Below are 23,686 nucleotides of genomic sequence, written 5' to 3'. Positions count from 1 at the left end.
AAATATTGTTAAAATTCAGAATATATTTCATCCCATGATTCCTTGAGCAAATGTGAATAACCTCGTAGAAAACTGAATAAGGCATAGGGACAAAGATTTAAAGAGGCATTTATTTCTTTAGTTTTTATTCGGATTTACAATTGGCTTTTTATACTTGATGGATGTGCCCTGGTGAATCACCTTTACTCTACTTTAAAGGAATCTAAATTCATTCTCAGCCCCCTCATGATTGCAAACTCAACCTGTTAAATTGTTTTTCCCCATCACAATCACAGGGTTCTGATCTTAGAAACCTACTTAGTAAGCTGTGAGGAGCATGCAGCCAAGCTCAGGTTATTTGGGGGACATAATCTCCAGACGAGATACAAGGTGACATTTTTCTGGTATATCTTTCCTATTTTCATTCTATTGTTCTATTTTTGTTGTGATTCCAACACAGTTTCCCAATTATCTTTAATAAAACTGTGTTCAGATGTTTGGGTGTAAGAGATCCATCATCATCCATTTTCTGAAGTGGAAACTAATTTTGCTTGTAAATACAGAAAGAAATGTAGTAGCTTGACATTCTATTAAAAATTTATCCTTCCTTACTGTCATATTGGATCAAAAGACTTAAATTTTCTTAGGCATTATATACTAAATTAGCTGAGTAGCAAAATTTAAAAGAATACTAATATAAATATTAACTCATATGGAAATTCTTAGAGAATCATTTGATGAAGAACATTTTGATAGTTTGAATAAAAATGTCCCCCAATGACTCACAGGTATTGGCACTATTTGAAAGGATTAGGGTACTTGGCCTTATTGGCATAGGTGTAGCCTTGTTGGAGGAAGTGTGTCACAGGAGGTGGGCTTTCAGGTTGCAAAAGCGCTTACTCTCTGCTCCTGATGCCTGAAGATCCAGACATAGAACTCTCAGCTACCCATCCAGCAACATGTCTGCCTGCAAGCCACCATACTTCCTGCCTTGATGACAATGAATTAAACCTCTGAAAATGTAAGCCAGACCCAATTCAAAGTTTTCCTTTAGAAGAGTTGCCATAGTCATTGTGTTTCTTCAGAGTAATAGAAACACCTAACTAAGATAAACCTGATGAAAATGAAAAGTGAATGGAAAGGATGGGAGATGAGGCTAACTTGAGGAAAATCCATACTGTTGTTTCAAACCATCTTAACTACATGTATGAGAATGTATATGAAGATGCTTTAATTTTTATGAGAAATGTTAAGAAAGGCTAAATTACAACCCAAAATCTTAGTGTCCTACAAATAGAGTCATGGAAGTATGAATAAAACCAATTTAGCAATATGGATTGCTAAGACTCGGACTAATCATTTTGCTGGAATCCAAACCAAACTTCTAAGGGTAAGGCCTGATTTTCTCCAAGGGTGGGGGAATATTTCTACTGCTATTCTTTCTGTAGAATGTAAATGAGGACCCAATGGAGCTCATATTGAAATAAGAGATTCTATCCCCTTTTCCGGGGTCAGTGGGTCCACACAGGTGGGAATGCCAAGGCACTGGAAGCTTTCCTGGTGGTCAACAAGTGTGAAAAGGTGAAGAGCTCTCTTGCATTTAGACAGTCCGTGCTCCTGTCCACTCCATTTAGCAAAAAGGGACAATCATTTGAATAAGTTCTAACCTGACCCCTACAGCTAGAGGACAAAGAGTTTGCCTTACTTTGTAGGTGGTAACAAAGATGAGAAGTCATCTCTGCACAGGACATAGCAAGGAAAGCTTGGCAGCTGAAGCACCCCTCACAGGGGAGGCAGGAGCAGTGAAAGAGAAAGCCGTGTTGTCAGAGCTGGGTGCGTTAGGTCCCCAATATGTGAGAACCTAGAATCTAACTATTGTTTTGACTGAATTGAATACAGAATAGGACTTAAACTTTCTTTTCAGATGAAGACTTATCAATTGGTCACTTCAATTTATTGTACTAACTGCTTGACTCAGGTCTAGTGTGTAGATTCAGGCTGGGAAAATCAAGAATTTTAAGTAGAAAAATCCCTTGAGCTTCTTAATGTTCTTCATACCAAATTCTTCACACTTCAGAGGGAAGCCCTGTCCTGAGCTTTTAACCCTTTCATCTGCCATATTTCCATCACTATTTAAGGCAAATTCAAGAAAAACTGGTGAAATTACTATCCTTCAGTTCCCAGGAAGTTAATAGCAAAGAGAATTTCAAACCTGTTTCCAGAGAAAATATCCTTGTTTGAATCAATGAAAATTTATGTTTCACTAAAATTTTTCCCTGATTTCTTCATTTTCCCTCCTAATACAATATGCACTTGAAAATAACAAAAAAAAATGATGTTCTTCTTGTTATAGTCCCATTTCCTCACCTCAGAGCTCTATCAGGAAAGAGTTGTGGCTTCTTGTACTTTATAATTATGCATAGTTCATTTTTCTTCAAAATGCACATTTCAGTTTGCTTATACACCTAATTTGATTGGTAAAAGCTTATGATCAGCACAAAAGATACAGAAGGAAGGGATTAAACATCTTGCTTAAGATTGCTCTAAATGGAGTAAGTATGCTTTATCTTAGTTCTAGCATCTCTTAGTCTAGAAAGGCTGAATGAGAATGCATGAGCAAATTTGATTATACTACAAACAAAAGCATCAGGTACAGACTTTGCCAGTTCTCTGCATGTACACTTCACAGCTTGGTCTTCAACACATGATTTTCCATATATAATAACGCTATAAAATGAAGCAAGTCAGCCTTTAAAACACTGCTGATATTAGGAGCAACAATTCATTTCTGGCTATCGAAAAGTCACCATGGCCAGCGGTCAGATGTTTGGTACAAATCAGGGGAAAGCCAATGGATAAGTCATTTTCTTTCATTTACTTCTATCTTCCAGGTCCTATATTCTGTTTTCTGTAGAAGGAACGGCCATGTAGTAAAGACCAAGTCTTTATATTTTATGTAGGATCAATACATTTGCAGGACTCAAAAAACAATTCACCACTTATGCCACCTGCAATGCCACCACATTACCTAGTTTGATGCGTAGCTCAGATTATCATAACTCTTACTAAGCCAGAACTGTGTTTTAATAAATTTTTCTTACATATTAACTTCATATATTAATTTCTTTTTGCTGTCCCAGACCACAATCACGTAGACAAAATCATGTAGAAGACAGATTGTATATAATTGCTTAGAGATGTCAGAAAACAATTGCTTTGAATAATGCTGGGTTCCTTTCTTGCATGCTGCATGTCTGTGGCTTGCCTAAATCTCAGGATTCTTTGTTTTGTGTCAAAGGCCATCTCAACATCTATTTGCTTCAAAGTTACCACTTTTCCTTTTTATATGTGGAACAATTTGAAATCTTTGTATGGTTTTCATTACTTAATGGTGCATTCTGAGAGACTAGGAGGTAACAAGAGCTCCAGCAAGAGCTAAAGAAATACACCAGACACAGCTCTGGCACTCATGGACCTCATATTGTACAGATGGGAAGACAAATAGCAAGTAAATAAACAAAAAAACAAGCCAATTTTCAGGAGATAGCAAGTGTTGCACAGGAAACAAAAACAGAAGCAGTGCAGTCTGGGAGGAATGCTGGGGGCTGGGTAGAAAGGCTAAGGGCTGAGTGATGCAGGAGCTGGTACTTTGCTGTTTGACATCTAGCCTCTGTAACAGTGTTAATATTTCTGCCGTAGCAGACAAACACAGCCACTAAATCAAACACGTATTTCACAAAATAAAAGAATCTCGCTCCACATTAATCCCAACTCACACTTGCTTCACTTAGGATTTAATTATACCAACAACAGATAAAGGGCTGGCAGGATGGGTTGGTAGGTGGGGACACTTGCTGCCAACCCTGATGACCCAGGTTTGATCCACAAGATTCACTTGGAGGAAGGAGGGAACCTATTCATTCAGGTTATCCTCTGACCTCCAAACATGCCCACAGCAAATATATGCAATCAACATACATATATACATACATGAATTTTGAAAAATAAAAGGAACAAATCTGTACACTCACTTCTACAATAAAATAACCCACCTAAATTGGGTAAGAGCGAACTACAAAAAATTTGCATAATATGCAACTTATCAGTTTCTCTTTGATACATAAAAATATAAATGAATAAGACAAAACAGTGGGATTCTAGCCACCAAAGGAGAATAACATATTATAGATTCTTTAAGTAAAACAAAAATTACCGGGCGGTGGTAGCGCATGCCTTTAATCCCAGCATTCGGGAGGCAGAGCCAGGTGGATCTCTCTGAGTTCGAGGCCAGCCTGGGCTACCAAGTGAGTTCCAGGAAAGGCGCAAAGCTACACAGAGAAACCCTGTCTTGAAAAACCAAAAAAAAAAAAAAAACCAAAAAACAAAAAACAAAAATTATGCATGGAGAAATAGTGTTTTGCATTGAAGAAATGAAAATTAAGATATCATGAAATGAGTTTCTGCTGAAAATAGCAGCCATTCTGGAATGGTGTGCTGGTGTGAGCTCGACAGATGTGGTACTCAGAACTAAAAACAGTGAGGAAGCTCAAGTCAGCCTGTGGAAGACCAAATCCCAAAGTTCACCAGAAGCCATGAAGGTGTTTATATCACCTCAGTCAGATTATTTCTCCTGAAAATTTCAATAGAGGCAGAATAATATAAACATATTAAAGTTTATGCAGAACCATGCATTGAATAAAAAATAGAAATTAGTCCATATCCTTAGTATTAAAGAAATATTATAAAGAAGACAAGAAAATAATTACACATCAAAGTAACAAAAGATATGGTCACTGAAGTTAGTATAAGAATTTTCAAAGGTCAAGTGTGGAGTTCATATCACCAATAACAGCACTTGATATGCTGAGATAGGAAGAATATCAATTCAGGACCAGCCTGGGCTGCATAGTGAGAGCTCTTCTTAGAAAAAAAAAGTCTTTTAGAAACCTAGGAACAATATAGAGTAATGGTTTAGAACACAACTATTGAAATCAAATGAACTAGGGGAAGAATTGAATTCTGTCTTTGTCACATACAAATTAGGTGAACTAAATTCTCTCAACTGTAAGATGGAAATAATAGGCTAACAGTGAATGTTACTCGCAAAAAGCAAGTGCACAGCTGCATATCTAACCCCGCTACAGATGATGTTCATTGTTTGCAGGTACCATAATTGTCATCCTTTTACTTGGTAACATTTATTTGCAACCCCCAAATCAATTCTCCTGGTGTTCTCAAAGTCATTTGAGGACATGTACCGAGTGACAAAGATATGAAGGCTCATCTTACTCATTCCAGCTCTCATGCAGGGGAGGAGGGGGATAGAGATGCTATGGGCAATCCAGGTACCATGAGGTTACCAAGGCCAGGTAGATGGAGTCCTTACTCCAATGCAGCATCCATTGGTAGAGCATCCTCCAGCAAATCGAGGCAAGCCACTAGGTTTTGAACTTTGTTTTCTTATAAGTAAAATATAAAAAATAGAAGATGCAAAAGGAATTGGCTTTAAGATTTAAGATTATAATCTATGTGAAGCATAAGCATATGTGTTTCCATACTTCTTCTAGTACTGATGCTTCAGTATTTACTTATCTAGCATTTGAAGGAACTGTACAGACCACACATGCCACGAATAATAAGAATCAGCCATATCAAACTGAAACATCTGGTTCTCACAAAAATTCCTCAGAACAATGCTGAGATACAAACTGGGAGCAGCAGAGACCTCCCCAGGGGCTGGGCATTCAAGAAGATGGCAATGCATTCACTCAGTTCTGATTCCTAGAGACCTAGAGACAGAATACACTTGGTTGGTGGTGGAGGGGACTATCACCCACCTACAGCTGTTTCTCGGGATACAGGACTAGTTGACCACTAGCAGAAGTGTCTGGACATCGTTAGCCATGATTGAAGTTACCCTGCTTCTGCTGGCACATTAGGTCTCTAAGGTAGAGTAATTTTTGCTAAGACAACTTAACAGGACTTTTACTGAGGGTAGACGATTGCAATCAATTAGAAACCACACAAAGATTCTTTCTAAATGGAATTAGCAGCATACATCCTAAATCTGGCCATGGAAAAGATAAACAAAGAGCTCTGAGGTTGAGGCCTCATCAAGAAGGAAGCCCAGAGGATTCTATCTATAGTTTGGTCAAAAGGAAAGTACTTATCCTCAAAGAGAAAGTACTTATACTCAAGAGAAATATTATGTGTTAAATACTAAGTGTCCCAACTTGTTTATGTTTTGAATACTTTCCCCCTTTTTTATTGTAAATAGATTCTTTTCTCATATAAAATATCCTAATTATAATTTCCCCACCCTCTACTCTTTCCAGTTCCTCCCCTCCAGATCCACTCCATTTCTGTCTCTCTTTAGAAAAGAACAGGCTCCTAAGAGATACAGCCAATGACAAAATACAATATAGTAAGATGAAGCAGAAAGTTTCACATTGAAGTTGGAAATGGCAACCCAACAGGAGGAAACAAGTCCTAAGAGCAGGCACAAGAGTCAGAAACCTACTCGTTCTCACAGTCAAGAATCCCATAAGAATACTAAGCTAAAAGCTGTAATAAATATGCAGAGGACCTGGTGCAGAAACTTTAGAAGGTGAAACCAAGCTGCAAGAGGTAGGCCGCTAGACTCACACCACAGGAAGTAATACGAATCTGGTACTAGGAACCTGATCAAAACCCTATGACATGGGGAACCATAAGCACTAGGAAGAACTGAATAGTGCTGTTAAGCTGAATTCACTGAGTGTGAAACTGCCCTGTAAATAATTATGTAGATAATCACGATTCTCAGTCTTAATCAGTAAAGCCTCTCTTTTCAGTGAGCAGTAGTGAATGCAGAGGCTCATGGCTGCTCAAGGTGCAGAGAATAAATAACGATAAGTGCCAAGCCTTAAACAAGTCATTTACAGCATCCTCTCAAGGAACACTGAATAATAGGGGATGGAAAGAATGTGAGAGCCAGAATATAAAGAAACTGCAACTTAGCATCCAGACAAGGCATAGCCATGGCCATCACACATTCATGGCAGCTGCAGGTGTCTGCATGGGGTCTACACAAGAATGGCCCTGTCAATAGTCAGACATGAATGTGGGGAGGGGTGGCTGGGGTCTCAGGGGACCCTACCCCTCACTTCGGAGCTATTTGCTCCAGATAGATTCACAGACAGAGTAAATCACTGCCTTTAGTCATGTACCCACTAATGACTCCATCAAGCTCAAAGAGATAATTCCAATCCAGTTGTCACACAGATGGTCCTGGTTAAACTAAATGGGTCACAAAACAAAACCAAAAGTCATGAATCTGGAAAGAGACTGGTGGGGATGGGGGAGGGGCTGGATGGCACAGATGGGAGGGAGATAAGGACAGAATGTAGGGGAGAGAACAACAGAATGTAGGAAAATGTCAAATAACAAAAATAGTCATTTTTTTTAAATGAAGTTTTTTTTTAAAGTGAAGTAGGTCAAATCCTTTGGGGACTCCTATCCCCAGCCTTGCCTGCCACCCTCTGTGATCCCTGGCCCTTCTGCATGTGAAATGCGATGTTCTACTATGTCTTGCTCATCAGGAACCAAAACCTTAAGCCAGAGTAGCCCCGTCCTAGTAGTTGTACTGAGGCAGCAAAAGCATAATGAATCCATGAAGCAACATCGAAGCCTTTTCCCCAACGGACTGCAGAGCTGGGTCTGAATACAGGTTTGGCTACATGGGAAACGGCGCCTTTATTAATCCCTTTCCATCTTTTCTAAGTGTGTTCTTTTCCAGGCTGTTTTGTCTCACACATTTACAGAGGAGGGACAAGCGGCTTTTAATATGATTATTGGGATGCAAATTCCTACCTTAAGGAAAAGAAGTGGCTATGCCAAGGTGCTAATGGAGTTCAGCGGGAAGCCTATCACCCAGGATTCTTCCTGAGAAGTCCTCAGCTGGACAGCGCCAGAGCCCGGATGCCAAGCCGTGGGCCCCTGTCTCTAGGCAGCACCATCTGCTTCCCTGGAAATTTCCCCCTGGCATTTAGTTGGCAGCTTTAGGGTGGCCTTGAGGTCGGGGCATGTGAGAAGATGCCGCTGTGAGGCTGTCTGGCTGTTCTTCATACTTGGAAACTCATTTTCTATCATTTACTAGAATTAGCATTTGGTGAGATTGGCTTTCTTTAAGGACAATAGTAGTTGAGGTCTCCTTAGCAGGAACTTAGCAAAAAATAAAATTGGGCTCAATTATCTCTCACTGTTCAGAGAATTGTGTTTCTTCCTTAAGATAGCTAAACACAGGTTTTTCAGAGTGTGTGGAAGACCTCAAGTTTGCACAAAGAGTCTGAGTGGAAAAAATAAAAAAGGAAAGGAACGGGTCCCGAAGGCCAGCAAGTGTGGGAGATGCTGCACATCACAGCTTCTTATCACTTCACTACACACATTAAGAAGTAACAATTAAAAGTAATAACTTGGGTGCTGCAGAGATAGCTCAATTGATATCGTAGGGACATAAGGACATGAGTTCAATCCCTGAAAGTGTAAGAAAGGGAGAAAAGGGGGAGGGGTAGAGGTGGGGCACGGACAGACAGGGAGAATGCCAGATGTGATGACCAGCACTGACAGGACCCCTGAGGCTTGCTGGCTGGCATAGACAACTTGTCAAATTCCAGACCAATGAGAAACCCTGTCTCAAAAAGGTAGATGGCTGTACCTGGGAAATGACACTCAAGATTATCTTCTGACCTCCACAAGCATGTGCATCCACACACATATGAACACGCACTCACCAAAACCAACCAATAATCTTACCATGATCTAACCCACTATTTCCAAAAGTTGGGGAAACAGTTTTTCAGTTTAACACTGCAACCTTACAGACTGTAAGTTGTCTCACTTTGCTCCCTAAAAGAGATGATGAGAACACATCAAGGCACATGAATCACCAAAGGGGCTCAGTGGACTAGTGGCAGTCTTTATGGGCTGCAAAGAAGTGTGGGGGAAAGTCCTCTATTGCAGACATGCAGCAGCTATCGGAATACCACATCTATTTCATGAGATGGAGAGAATTCATTTATTTTCATTTTTCTCAATTAGGCAAATATTAGCCATGTCTGTTCTGATACCATCGGAGCACCACATATAAGAAAACTATGATTAATCTAAGTGAATCAACCAGTCATGCTCAAACTAAAATTGAAGTGGTGCTTATATTAAATGCATTAGGTGCTACACTGGAGTCATCGTGCTTCTGTAGATTTCTTTTGAAAGGCTTATTGACTACTGAATGCTCACCTCCCTCATCTGTAAAACAAGGAAGTCCTCTTTCAAGAAACCACCTTCAGCCTGACAGGACAAAGAACAAGTCCTAATGAGAAGAGCATGGGCCAGGACCTAAGAAGTACTAACAGGAAAAATGACCAAGAACAAACAAAACTCATTACAGGCTACCACTACAAGTGACCTCTCAATGACATTCTGTACGCCATTAGACTCGATCATCTTAAAGACTGGGAACATTTCAAATAACTCTCTCCATAATCATTCAGGTGTGCTAAGTAGACATGTTATGAATTTTAAACAAAACAAGAAAAATACTTCATTTCACTGAGGTACAGCAATAATACCACAGTCACACAGTGGACACTCAGTAACTATTTCGTGGCTTGAATAAAAGAATAGTTCATTTCCACATATAAGTCACAGCTTTACAATTCTACAAATTAAGGGGAAGAAAAGTCCACCAGAGTCTAAAGATGGGGGAAGTGAAAAGGCACAATATCAATAAGCTCGCTATGTGCCTAGTATTTAATAAAAGTGGCTCCCATAAGCCTGTATGGGACTAGACTAGGCCCTCTGCTTAAGCAAGACAGTTGTGTAGCTTGGTCTGCTTAAGAGGCCCCTGGAAGTAGGATCAGGATCTACCCCTGGTGCATGAGCTGGCCTTCTAGAGCCCAGTGCCTGATGTGTGACATCTTGCTCAGCCTTGTTGCAGGGAGAGGGGCTTGGACCTGCCTCAACTGAATGTACCAGACTTTGCTGACTCCCCATGGGAGGCCTTACCTTTTCAGAGGAGGGAATGGGAGTGGGTTGGGGGGAAAGGGATGGAGGAAGTGGGAGGCGGAAAGAGAAGGGGATCTGTGGTTGGTATGTAAAATGAATAAAAAAAAATTCTTAATTAAAAAAATAGGTAAAAAATATGGCTCCCATAGACTCACATATTTGAATGATTAGTCACCAGGGGGTGGCACTATTTGAAAGATTAGAAAAATTAGAGGACATGGCCTTATATGAAAAAATGTGTTACTGGGGGTAGGCTTTGAGATTTCAAGTCTATACCCAGCCCAGAGTCTCAGTCTCTCTCTCTCTCTCTCTCTCTCTCTCTCTCTCTCTCTCTCTCTCTCTCTCTCTCTCTGCCTATAGATCAGGATGTCACACCCAGCCATTGCTCCAGCACCTGCCTGCATGCTGCCATAATGATCATGGACTAGGTCTCTAAAACTGCAAGAGAGCTCTCAGTTAAGTGCTTTATCTTCTAATAATTGCCTCGGTCATAGTGTCACCTCACAGAAATAGAACGGTGACTGAAACAGAGCAAATTGCTGGAATCTATGCATCATCCAATCTCAGTGCTAAGGAACATCACAAAGTATGACTCCAATTGCTTCTAAACTCTCATCACTACTACTAACTAGGGCAGAGTAAATACCTAATAAATGAGCAGAAAGGAGAATAAATGTATTCTTCTCATCTCTTAATTTCTCAAGATAACCACTGCAGGAAGAAACTAGACTCTAACATTTTCAGAAAAATGGTGCCTTGCATCTTCCAGGATCTCACAAGCTTTGAAGTATTGGTATTCTGGTATTCTGTCTCTAATTACCTAGCTGCTTTATTTCCTGTAAAACATCTTTCAGATAATTGAGTCTTTCAATTGCTACTTTTCATTAAAGAGAATTTATCAAGCATATCCATACATTTGCCATTTTTAGTTTCAAATTTCTAAATAACTATTTGGATGATCATCAAAGATAAGTGTAATTCTAAGTTTAATGTAACATACTGCAATTCTCAAATTAATCATATAAACATCCTCTCTTGAATCAGAACTTGGTTCATATCTGTCACTTTTCTTACTTATTCAAGAAATTGCCTTGAGGACTAAGGAGATAGATCGATGCAGAAGAGGGGCTTGTTGTGTAATCATGGGGACCAGACTTCAAATCTCTAGTACCCACAGAAAAAGCCAGGCATGAGAATGCCTATGTGCCCAGCGCTGTGGGTTTAGAGACAAGAGGAATTCTGGGATGGGCTAGCTGCCAGTCTAGATTCAAGCTTAGTGAGAAACCCTGTCTTGGAGATAAGGCACAGAGTGATAGGGCAGGACACCCAACATCCTCCTCTGGCTTCTTGGCACACTTCGGCACATGCCCAGGCACACACAGAAGCACATACCCCACACTCTTGTACATACCCATGCACCCATCCACTCACCAGAAAGACAAATAAGGAAGTTGCTTTGGGACTCAAATACCTCAGTGCCTGATTAGTGGTTTGCCCTCTAGGTCTGTCTTCGCCGATGCCCCACTTTCCTTCCTGTTTGCTTTAACTCTCTCCGCATGTGTGTAAATGCACATGGATCCATGTTATTTCCAAATTCATTTCAAATCGATCACTTCAATACTTTCATTTGAAATCTTCAAATTGGCTAGGAAATTAAAGCAGAGAAAAATGGCTAAAAGTGGCAAAGCACAAAGATAAAAGCCATAGTAGCAAATTAGTGAAGTCAATAGATTGTTGCATTTCTGGGTTTACTTTAGAGACCCATTGATCTTATTTACATTGCAGTGTGTCTCCTGCGTCCTACATTCTAATGGGGCTATTTTCCTCCAAAGCCAATGGGATCACCTTTTAACGATATCATATATATATGATGTTAATATATAATATTATATATACCACACATACATAATTAACATGTTATTAAATGCCTGAGACAATATTGACCACTTCAGCCATTAAAAGATTCACACCTTTAATTAATACAGTGTGCTTTGATTCCTGGGAACTGAAGTTTGAATCTGAATTTCTTGAATGTAATAACAGTTAGAAATGGATTGTTTGGCTGATATATTAGTGATCTTGCCCCCAAAAAAAGTGTTCACCAATTAATCATCTTAAGTAGTTAATCAAAGAAATCGGGTTTACTGTTCTTAGTGACCTCTGTGCAAACAATGATGTATGGGAGGTACTGACTAAGTGCAGACCTTGTGTTTGTATTCCAGCATCTCTAGAGAGTCAAAGTCTGATTCACATACAATGCCCCCTTATGGAATATTCCTTACAGGAATATTCTGATTCCTGCAGAGTCAAAGGAGTCGCAAGCAGACACATAGAGAAGCAAAATGGACATGCTGTACTGAGAAAAGGTACCAAGCAGCATGGCAAAGCATAGAGAAGAAATATGGGTTAACATAAGTGTAAGAGTTAGCTAAGAACAAACCTGAACTAGTGGATGAGCATTTATAATTAATATTAAGCCTCTGTGTGTTTATTTGGGAACAGCTGGTGGGACAGAAACTTCCACCTATAGCCCCTCACACTTCATATGAAAGAAAGTGTTAAGAAGCATTGAAATGTCCCAAAGTCAGGCAGCAAAAAGGAAAAAGCAAAATGTCAAGACTGTTCTTGGAGCTTGAGAGAGCTAAGAAGACATGTGGATCTTACAGAGGACTTGAGTACAGATCCCACATCAAGTTGCCCTCAGTCACCTGTAACTCCAGATGCAGGCCGTCCACCATCCTCATCTGGCCTCCACAGGACTGCACTCACAGGTACTTTCCTCTACACAGACATAAACATACCCATAATTGAAAGTTAAATCTTTTTAAAAGATTGTTCTCATCAAGACCATTTTCTCACTAAAAACCTGAGAGGAGGTTCTGTCTGAAGTTCTTTAAAAAGACCAAACCCCTTTATATGTTACTATGACTGCTCCAGAGTGTGAAGAATAAGCCTCCTTGCTGTCTTTTATATGTATACGCTGATGTCTCTCTGGTGCCCCCTTAAGGACAGGCAGTAACTCCCTTCTCCAGAGAAACTGCTCTGTGGAATCTGTATTTCCAGGAAGGCAAGAAAAACAGCCAGCTTGGTCCCTACAAAGAGCAGTAAGTGCTCTGTGTCTTTGTCAAGGGACACTGATGGATAGAGGCTCCAGCCATGTGTAGCTACCTCCTGTTGGGTGACTAATGTCACCTCTGTGTGCTTGCCCTGGTGGGCAGGAAGTCAGGCAGGAGGCTGAAGAGGGGCCTGAAGCTCCCATTTCCAGCAAGGCTGTGAAGCAGGATGGATGCTTGAGTGGAAAAAATTGACACTTGACAGCTGTGGGGGGAAAGAAAAAAGAAAGGGGAAAAAAACAGACTGCTGGTTGAGATGAATCGATGATGATTCTAAGCAAATTAAGCCCTTGTTGGAAAGGGGTGAAAGGCTTTTAAAGCACCCCATTCTAAGAGGCAGCTGAAGGTTTGACCTGTTAAAGTACTCTTGGGTGCTTTCCCAGCCCCAGCCCCAGATTCTCTGTGACCATTCTCTACCTCCTTATCAGCTCATTATCTCATGAAGCAGGTGCTGGCCTTCTGCTGTATAAACAATTGCTTGGAGAAGAGAAGTGGAGGGAGGCGGAGCCAACTAGCTTTTATGTGTGTCTGTGGGCTGGGAAAGGATCACTAAATGAAAAGCTCTGGGTTGTCAGGGCCCTGCTCAGGCACACCCAAAGCAGCCCACAGACATTTCTACAGAGAAAGAAATGACACAAATACCATGTAATCGTGGTTGAGGACACTGCCCCTTCATGTGGCTATGACCACATAGTCATCTAACATAACTCCTTTGGCCCCTAAAGGCCGATTTTCAATACGTGCACTAGATAAGTGCATTTAAAAAAAAAAAAAAGCAACAACTCTGAGGACCAACACTTAACTCCCTCCCCAGTGGACACATAAAAGCCACTTAATAACATCCTAACTTGATTAATATCCCACTTTAACCTGACCTCATGATGGAGACCTCTGTTCTTATTAGAACATGGAAGATCACAGAGATAGAAACGATGGATGTTTGACTGGAAAAAAAAAAACTCTCCTGTTTCCATCAGACTTCACAGAATTAGGAAATGAGGTCAAACAGATGGGAAATGTGTCCCTTCACGGTCCGACGTATCCACAGGGACCCTCGGAGTATTAGAATTTGTCCAGTCTTAGGCTCCCAGTTATGTCAGCTCCATCTGGGGGGAGGTGGCAGGGAGGTCTCAGATACTCACAGTAAAGAAGGTGTGCGGACAGGCAAATGGAGTTCTGGGGCCAGACCATGAGGAGGACTCTTACCACACCGACCCTCACTGTGCCTCCCTGCCCCCGGTGTTCTGTGTCAGGAAAATCTCCTCAAATAACACGTGCCACTCTCTAAAAGGTCATACATGTGCTTGGCTTTTCTACAAACCATGTTCCTTCCAGTTACTCACTTAATGAACACAGCAGTCTAAGAAGCAAGTGAGGCAAGTCTTTCTGCTTATGCAGTTTGCACTGGGGATTGAACTTACGAAGTCATGTGTGCCAGGTAAACACTCTCACACTGGGATGTGCCCCTAGCTCGTGTCTTTTGAAAACATTTTATTTTGAAAGGGGAGCTCACTAAGTTGTCCAGACTGGCCTTGAACTTGTGATAATCCTATCTTAGCTTCCAAGTAGCTGGTAACGCAGACCTATTCCATCACACTTGGTTTATGGAGACGTGGCTGAAATGTTAAATGAGTTGCTGAAGACACCACGGCTCAAAAGTGGCAGAGAGGATGCAAGGACGTAGGCTCTGATACCTGGTTCAGGGTGGTTTCCACCACGGGTTAGCCTTCCCGATTCTTTGCATGATGATTCACAGAAAATGAAGAGCCTAACCCTCAAAATCACCCCCAAGAGGGTGAGGCAAGTACACTTAACTTGCTGTCTATCACCTGCTAAGAGCTTAGCATTCAGATAAAGCTTTGATGTAAAGGACTTACCGAATGGGAGCTCATCAAACATACCCATCTCCAAACCCCCAGAACTTTGGCGCTGTGATGCACTTTTGAGGTAGGACGAAGGTGAATTTTCCAGGTGGGTCCGACGCAACCACAAAGGTCTTTATAAGACGGGGGTGCAAAGGACAGAGAAGGCAATGCCACCACTGAAGCAAAAATTGGAAAGGCGATATAGCAGCTGAGAGAGGGGTCAGAGAGGCAAGGGAGTAAGACCTGTAGTAATGACTTTAAAGACAGAAGAAAGTGGCCGTGAACAGAAAAGCAATTCAAGAAATCTCAAGAAGACTTTTCAAAAAGAAGAAAAGATTATGAAGTGTCTTCTAGAGCTCTCAGAGTAACGAACCTGACCAACATCTTTCTATCCAGCAGGATCCCTATCAAACAGGACCTAGAGAACTGTGCAACAATATGTTTGTTTTATATTAAGCCACTAAATTTGAAGTTTGTTACCTCAGCAATAGGAAACAAAGATTCATGTGTCAGTTTTCCTATTCAATAGCTTCAAGATGTATTTTCCTAAAAGTTACCCCCAATTTTCTTTCTTGGATCAATGAAATTTAAAAAACAGATTGCTAAAGGCAATTATTTTGTCAGATAGGAAAAAGTAACAGCTGAGATTCACTGTGTGTTTGTTACATACAACATGTTTTTCCACATCTTATGTTTCTTTGTGTGTAGGGGAGACATGTTATCTAATTTAAGCACAGGCCATATGCTTTGTTTCCCCTACTATAAAATGAGTATGATAAAGACATATTTCATACACCCAGATATGGCAGCTAGCCTCCAAGGTGCCCCTCAATGGACATGATTTCCTGGTGTTTATGTTCTTATGCCAGGTACCTCCTAAACATGGAGTAGGCTGATGTGTGGAATCAATAAGATATTCAAAAAGGGCAGAATGTTCTTTCCAAGGTTACAACATAGACATCATACCTTCCATCATCTGTTGATTCACTAATTCAGGATGAAGTCAACTTGCAAGAGCCCTAATGAAGGGTCCACAAAGAACTCGGGCCTCCTACTAACACCCAACACTAACTTGTCTGGCATGTGGTGAATAAATCACCTTGGGAACCCTCAGATGATTGCAGCCCCAACCAGTATCTTCATTGTGACCTCAAGAGAGACCCTGAAACCACAAGCTTGCAGCACACTGTGCCCAGATTGCTAACAATTCTGAGGCTTGTGAGATAACTGCTCCTACCTTGAGCCACTAATTCGTGGGGTTGTTGCATAGGAAGAGATAAACCATACAGTTATTATGCAATTAAAATCAATCACAGAATACAGCAAGGTGTATAATAGCTATTATTTAAATCAATTGTTTATTAGTTTTCCACTACGAAGTATCATTTCTGAGATTTTTAACTCAGAAAAATTAGAAGCTTAGTTTAACTCTCATTTTCGAAGGTTTCAGCCTAGAATCAGGATCATCCATCATGTTGGAGCCTGTGACAAGGCAGTGTATCTTGACTGGAGCATTTGGAAAACAAAACAACAACAGAAATGGCAGTAGAAACCCTGCTCACCTCATGGCCAGAAAACAGTAGAAGAGTAGGGTTCACGATCCCCTATAGCAGCTTGTCCCCAGTGACCTAAGGACCTCCCACTGTGTCCCCTCGGCTAATGGTCTTGCCATCTCCCAATAGTGCTGCTCAGGAACAAGCATATAGACCAAGTCCATAATGTTAGAGCTATGAATAACCTACTATGTGGTGGAGCTTGATGAGTACATGGGATTATGAAGGTGACATACAAGCGACCCTGCCATCACCTAGCTTCAACTTGAGAGACAACGGGGAGGAATAAACACACACACACACACACACACACACACACACACACACACACACACACACACACAACTAATAAATTTTGTACAGGCAAAATATAGATTTAATAAGCCATCACAATATGTACACTTCAGCATGTATGTCTGTGGTGATATATTGTGTACCCTAATAAAATTTGCCTGAAGATCAGAGAACAGAACAAGCCACTAGATTAAACATAGATGCCAGACAGTGGTGGCACACACCTTTAATCTTAGCGCTCGGGAGGCAGAAATCCGTTTGGATCTCTGTGAGTTCAAAGCCACCCTGGACTACATGAGATTGGCTCAGTCTAGGAGAGAAAAAGAGCCAGGCAGTGGTAGCACACACCTTTAATCCCAGTACTTGGGATCCCATACTTGGGAATCACATGCACTAGGAAGAAAGTAATATGGCTGGGTGGAGAAAGGTATATAAGGTGTGAGGGGACAGGAATAAAACCTTTTTCAGCTGGAGGCTTTTTGGCAGAAGTCCTTTTTGGCTGAAGCCTTTTCAGCTGGACCACTTTTGGCTGAGGACTCAGTGACATTCAATCAGAGGATTGGTGGAGCTGGCAAGGTGAGACATGGCAGTGGCTTGTTCCTTTGTCTCTCTGGTCTTTCAACATTTACCCCAATATCTGGCTACCAAGTTTTATTATATAAGACCATTTAGATTTCATGTTACATCAACATAAAATGTCATAATAATTAGAATAAACGTGCCAAGCAGTTTAATTTTTCTGTAATTGTTTGTTTGTTTTTACTTAGTTGTTTGCTAAAACCAGGCACCAAGTGAACTAAAAAAAGACGTTTTTCCTTGTGATCATAACTTACATCTCGTTTTCAAGGAGCTTGAATAGTAAAATTGCTCTTATTAATGTAGTCTATTAATTTGTGCATTCTCTCTCTTAGCACATGTGGTAAGCCATTAAGCAAACATCCTAAAGAACCATTTGAAAGTGAGCGTACCACACCAGCCTTTATCAAGGTAATGCTGAAAATTAGGGACAGTCATTTTTTGTGGAGCATGAATCAAAAATCATCTGAATGAGACAAAAGTACCATGTCCATATAGCTCTGCTTTTCTGTGCTGAGACACCCAGCAATTTAGAACAATAATATATGCAGCCATGGTTTAGGCATTATGATTTTTTTTATCATATGCTAGTAGGTTCTCATTACTTCATGAAAATTCTATAATTGATAGATACAAAACCAAAATATTCTTTTAGTTACTAGGGAGTACATAGTGGACATTTATTTTAGACAAATTCTCTGGAAAGGAAGAGACTCCAGGGACAATCTGTTTCATGGAACACTGGGGACATAGGATCTGTCGACTCCTACCACACCTGCCTGCAGTTAGTGTAACTTCTCTGCCCAAGCCAAAATGAATTCATAAGCAAGCAGTCCAATGCTTTCTACCTTATTCAGTCAGTGAGTAAGCTATTTGCCCTGCCCTTCCAGTCACTTTCACTAGCTCCTCACTCACGGCCCAAAGGTTTTAATTGCATAAGCAGCTGTTATTGTCTCTCGAGGCCCTTCATGGAATAATGAGGAAAAAGACTCTAAGCAACCTAAGAGAACTGGTAGAATTATACATTTTGCCTACAAACTTGCAAAGATGATACATACGTATATAACGGGAGATAAAGAGCTAGCCCCTAATAATCCACATACCCCCTGAGATACATTCAAAGATGTGCATTTGGGAATGGAGACAATACCCAGGTGGAACATATGGATTCATCACATAGGATGCATCACAATTTCCAAGTACTACTAAGCACAAGAATAACATGGACTCATGAGGTCAGGGCTGTTTGAGAATCATAGGTAGGTAAGTTTGGTTGGAAGGTTCCAGGAACTAAAATGTGTTCCCAACAGGACTGTGGTAGATTTACATGTGAAACTAAGAAGATTAGATCCTAAATTGGATATAATGGCAAGGTGTGTGTGTGTGTGTGTGTGTGTGTGTGTGTGTGTGTGTGTGTGTACAGATAAAAGTCATGTCTTGAAAAGACAGCACCAGCATTGGACACACTGTAAGAAGAGAGGAGGAATGTACTCTGAGAAGTATCAACTGTCCTAACCTGGCTACCTGGGGTGCTACGTTAGTAAGTAGGAAAAAACTTTATTACATACTTGTTATGATAATAAAACTAAAGTGGGTTTTATTGAATTTTAGTTAATAAGGATGGAAAGAAGCAGGAGAGGAGGGAGATGTATCCAGGAAAGAAAAAGACAGAAACATCTCAGAAACTCAAGAAGAAGCGTAGGTGAGAGTAGTTTGATGTGAGAATACAGAAGACAAAAGCAAGGCCTTGAAGGCTCATTTGAGAGTCCGTCAAAGAGATGGTGATGGAGTATGGAGAGATGCCGTTGGAAATGTGGGCCCAGGCCAGAGGAGAGGTAACAGCTGAACAGAAAAGATCGAGCAGTCACCAGAGTCTAGAAAGCTACAATTATTAAGCGGTTATTTCCTTCAGAAATGCTGGAAGAATTTACACATTTAGATGTGTGAATTATTTTAATTTTTTAGAAGCTCATTGGTTTAGAAAACAGTAGCTTTCCCAACTGAAAGTTTGGTTTCAAGGAAATGGATGGCTGGCTCAAAATCATACAGTTATCAAGTCAATGAAGTGGCGTCCAAAAATCTGTAGACACGCAGCTTATGCTTTAATCCTTCTACGTACTTTAGAAGATCTCTCAGTCTTTTGCCTTCAGGATAAATAGATGCTGATTAAAGCAGGGATTATTTAAAGATAGATGTGTATTTCTTTTTGTGCACACACACACACACACACACACACACACACACACACACACACTTATCGACACACCAACCAGCCTTTTCATATGTCAAAGAACTCTTCACTTACTAGCTGTCCACAATCAGAGTTATGCACCACCATGGATCACACATATAGATCACACTGTTCTTTCAAAGTGTGTGATTTCTAGTTTGCATTTCTTCAAAGGAAAGCAGAACTTACAGCCATTCATTGTCTGAAGCAATATGAATATAGACAGAGTTCCCAATATGCCTCTGTTTCATTGACTACAATTTGACAGCACTGTTTAAGAACTCAATTTTCTCAACTTGACTTTGAAAAGAAACACAGCCTTCTCCCTTTTCACTCAGTCCAATAACTTGTTCAGTGTTTTGATGAATGATGCCATTGCAGTAATTACCCTTCAGAAAAGTGGTTCAAAATAAGCACAAGTCTTTAGGTAGGTGTGGTGGTATTGTGTTCCCCAAAATATTGTGCACCCTAATAAACTGATCTGGGGTCAGAGAACAGAACAGCCACTAGATATAGAAGCCAGAAAATGGTGGCACTCACACCTTTAATCCTAGCATTTCAGAGGCAGAAATCCGTCTGGATCTCTGTGAGTTCAAGGCCACATTGGAAACAGTCAGGCGTGGTGACACATGCCTTTAATCCCAGAAAGTGAGGGCAGAAAGCAGAAAGGTATATAAGGCGTGAAAACCAGGAACTAGGTTGGTTAAGTTTTTCAGGCTTTTGAGAAGCAGTTCAAGCTGAGGTCCTTATCCAAATGGATCTCAGGCTTCCAGTCTGAGGAAACAGGATCAGCTGAGAAAATGGCAAGAAGAGGTGGCTGTGGCTTGTTCTGCTTTTCTGATCTTCCAGCATTCACCCCAATAACTGACCTCAGGTTTGATTTTATTAATAAAATTCTTTAAGATTCATGCTACAAAAACAAGTTGACTATTAGGAGCAAAAATACACTGCTGTCATGAAAATGGTCAGTAGTGTCCAAGGGATGGTCAGCATCACCAGGGTACCAGTCCTTATGCACTGAAAGAGAAGGAGAGCATGGTTAACCTAGAAATCTTTGAAACACAGATGTGCTAAGAGATCCCATGCTCATGCCAAGAGAATTGTTCTTTGGAGTGATAATCCCAAATTACATTTTTAAGCATGTGAATCATTTTATGCAACAAAAGAGCAAAGCCTAATTCCTGTTTCTTAAAGAATTTAAAATCTAGTCTCTGGGATAAAAACACCTTTTTATACAAAGTACGAAAAATGCTATTCATTTTGTGACTGCTCTCTCACTCTCATTTTGTTCTAAATATTGTACCTAGACATTTAGTATTAATTATAAATGATAATAATCCCCATGGTAGGGACTATTAAGATGTTCAGTAGTGGTGCCAGGAAACTATAACATGGGGTTAACTAGCTTATATAAGATGACCTATTTGGTAAGTGATGAGTAAATTTTGAATTCTGGCTGTCTAACTCCATAGCCTCTCTAAGCTATAAACTACCATTATATGTTGATGATTGGCATGTGCCAGAAACTGGGCTGTGGCACTTACCTATTTTTATCTCATTTTGATCCTCAGATTTCTCAATATATGTACTTTAGTTATGTGTGATATATTGTATGTATTCTATACTATAATTATATACATATATGTGTGTGTCAAAAGTCTCATTTTATACCATAGCACATGTAACAGATATAATTCAAATACAAAATAATATATAACTTTGCTTTTCTGGCTTCTTATTCTTTACATACCATCTTCTGTTATTACTTACAAATAGGTATGCACTAATCTACATGAAAAATCCCTGAAGACAGAAAAGCAAACAACTTCCTATCCATATAACTCATGGAGCCAGCTAAGACTCGTGATAGGGTCATGGGATGCCTTAACACTCAGACTGATTACTCTTTTTCTAAATAACAAAACTGGAATTTTTTCACCCTAAGATAATAAATAGAATTAGAAAAATAATTCTAAATAAACACAAATCTTCAGTTTTTCCAATATGGTTATTTCAGAAAAAAAAAGCATGATAAAGAAAAAGCATCCATAATCCCATTATTAGATATACTCTGTTAATATTTTCTTATATGATCTTCCAGGGTTTCTTGTATGTTTATGTGTATACAGGAATTTCTCCACAGGCAGGCTGTTCAACATGAATTGGCAGTGAAGTTCTTAACTATTTATACAACTTCACTGCATCATGTAGAGGAACATTCTGTGCCTTTGTGCTTTGCTTATCATCCTTAGGGGTGACTAACAGGATAAGAATTTGAAAGAAATCCTTTTCTGGGCTTTCTTCCTATCTCCTTCTGGTCCCTGCTGCATATTTTTCTTGATGTAGTTCTCCTTCCTTTCAAACAATTAAATTTTGTTGTCTCCGAGCTGAGAACTGGGTGCCCTGCTTGCTCTGCGTTTTTCTCCTTGGCATTCGCACACACTCCCAGAGTTCCCATATTTGCTTAGTGTTCCCACAGACTCCGAGTCTCCATATTCCCCGTTGAGTATGTTTCATCCATAATGCTGTGGACTGGAAGTGTTTCAGATTTCAGAGATATTTGCATTTTCAAATATTTTAATGGATTTTACCAGTTGAACATCTTTCACACAGAAACCTGAAATTAAGAAAAAAAAAAAAAAGTTCCAAAATCAGAAACTTTTGAGCAGAACTGACTGTGGATTTTCTGATTGGTTTACTCAATCTGTACATGTGCTATGATGCCTTCTACTTTTGTGTTCCTGTTTGTTGTCTTCTGGGTGTGAGATTGACATCCATAAGCACAGAGTCGATTCATCTACATAGATTCATAAAACCCATCTCAAAATCAACTCCTGATATGTCCCCTCACATATGTGCTTCCTGTATGTGGTGTGCATACACATGTACATGTCCGTGTGCATGCACATATTCATATGGGAAATGTGTGCTCTCTGTCTGTAGAGGCCAGAGGTCAGTGTCAGGTGTCTTCCCTGTCACTCTCCACCTTGTTTTTTGAGTCAGGGCCTCTCACTGTCCTTAAAACTCAGTGATCTGGCTAGACTGGCTGGCCAGTGAGCTTCTGGAATCTGTCTGACCCCACTGCTGGGGTCATAGACACTTAGCACTCTGCTCAGCTTTAATGTGGGTGCTGGAGAGCTGAGCTGAGAGCATCACGTGTGAGCAGCAAGCATTTCATCAGTTGAACCATCTACCCGTCCCCTGTCCCTCCTCCTGCCTATCTTCACCACTGAGTGTAGTAAGCCGTGAGAAGCATTTGTGACTTGTCCCTTTCACTCACATCCCAGAGCCAATCCATCACCAGGTAGGTCTGCAGGAAATATCACTGAAGTCTCTCTTCAATTTTTCTCCTCTCCTGTCTTAACCTTTGTTCGAGTAACTGTCACTTATCAGTCTGCTCTTATGTTTTTTCTGCCTTAACATTTCTTCTCCACACAGAAACCAAAGTGATGCTACAAAATTAGAAATGGATCTAGTGCCTTTGCTTACAGGTGTACATGGTCCTTCATTGCACCTATGATAAAATCTGACTCTGACATTGTCTGCAATCCTGTATACCTTAGCTCATTTCCCTTTAGATCTCATCTTCTAATTTATGAAATAGAATTGACTCTCTTCTATCCTTGGGTTCTATATCTCAGATTCAACCAATTTGAATCAAAAGTATTGAAGAAAAAAATGCGTCAGTACTTAACATGAACATATGTTTTTGTCTTGTTACACACACACACACATATATATATGTCACATATATATCTTGTCATATATATATTTATACATATATATCTTGTCACATATAGAGCTGCTATACTAGGTTGATGTCTTTTGCTGTAATAAAACACTGACCAAAAACAACTTGAAGAGGAAAGGGTTTATTTGGCTTAAGTGTCCTAATGCAGTCCATCACTGGGGGAAGTCAGTGCAGGAGTTCAAGCAGGAGGAGAGGAAGGAACCAGAAAGGAAAGCTGCTTACTAGCTCACTCCCCTTGACTTGCTCAGCTTGCTTTCTTACCCAACTCAGGACCACTTGCC

The sequence above is a fragment of the Peromyscus californicus genome, unplaced genomic scaffold (assembly GCF_007827085.1).
Source record: "Peromyscus californicus insignis strain IS unplaced genomic scaffold, ASM782708v3 Scaffold_12__1_contigs__length_115047231, whole genome shotgun sequence".
Taxonomy (NCBI): Eukaryota; Metazoa; Chordata; class Mammalia; order Rodentia; family Cricetidae; genus Peromyscus; species Peromyscus californicus.
Note: the sequence above shows the minus strand (reverse complement) of the source record.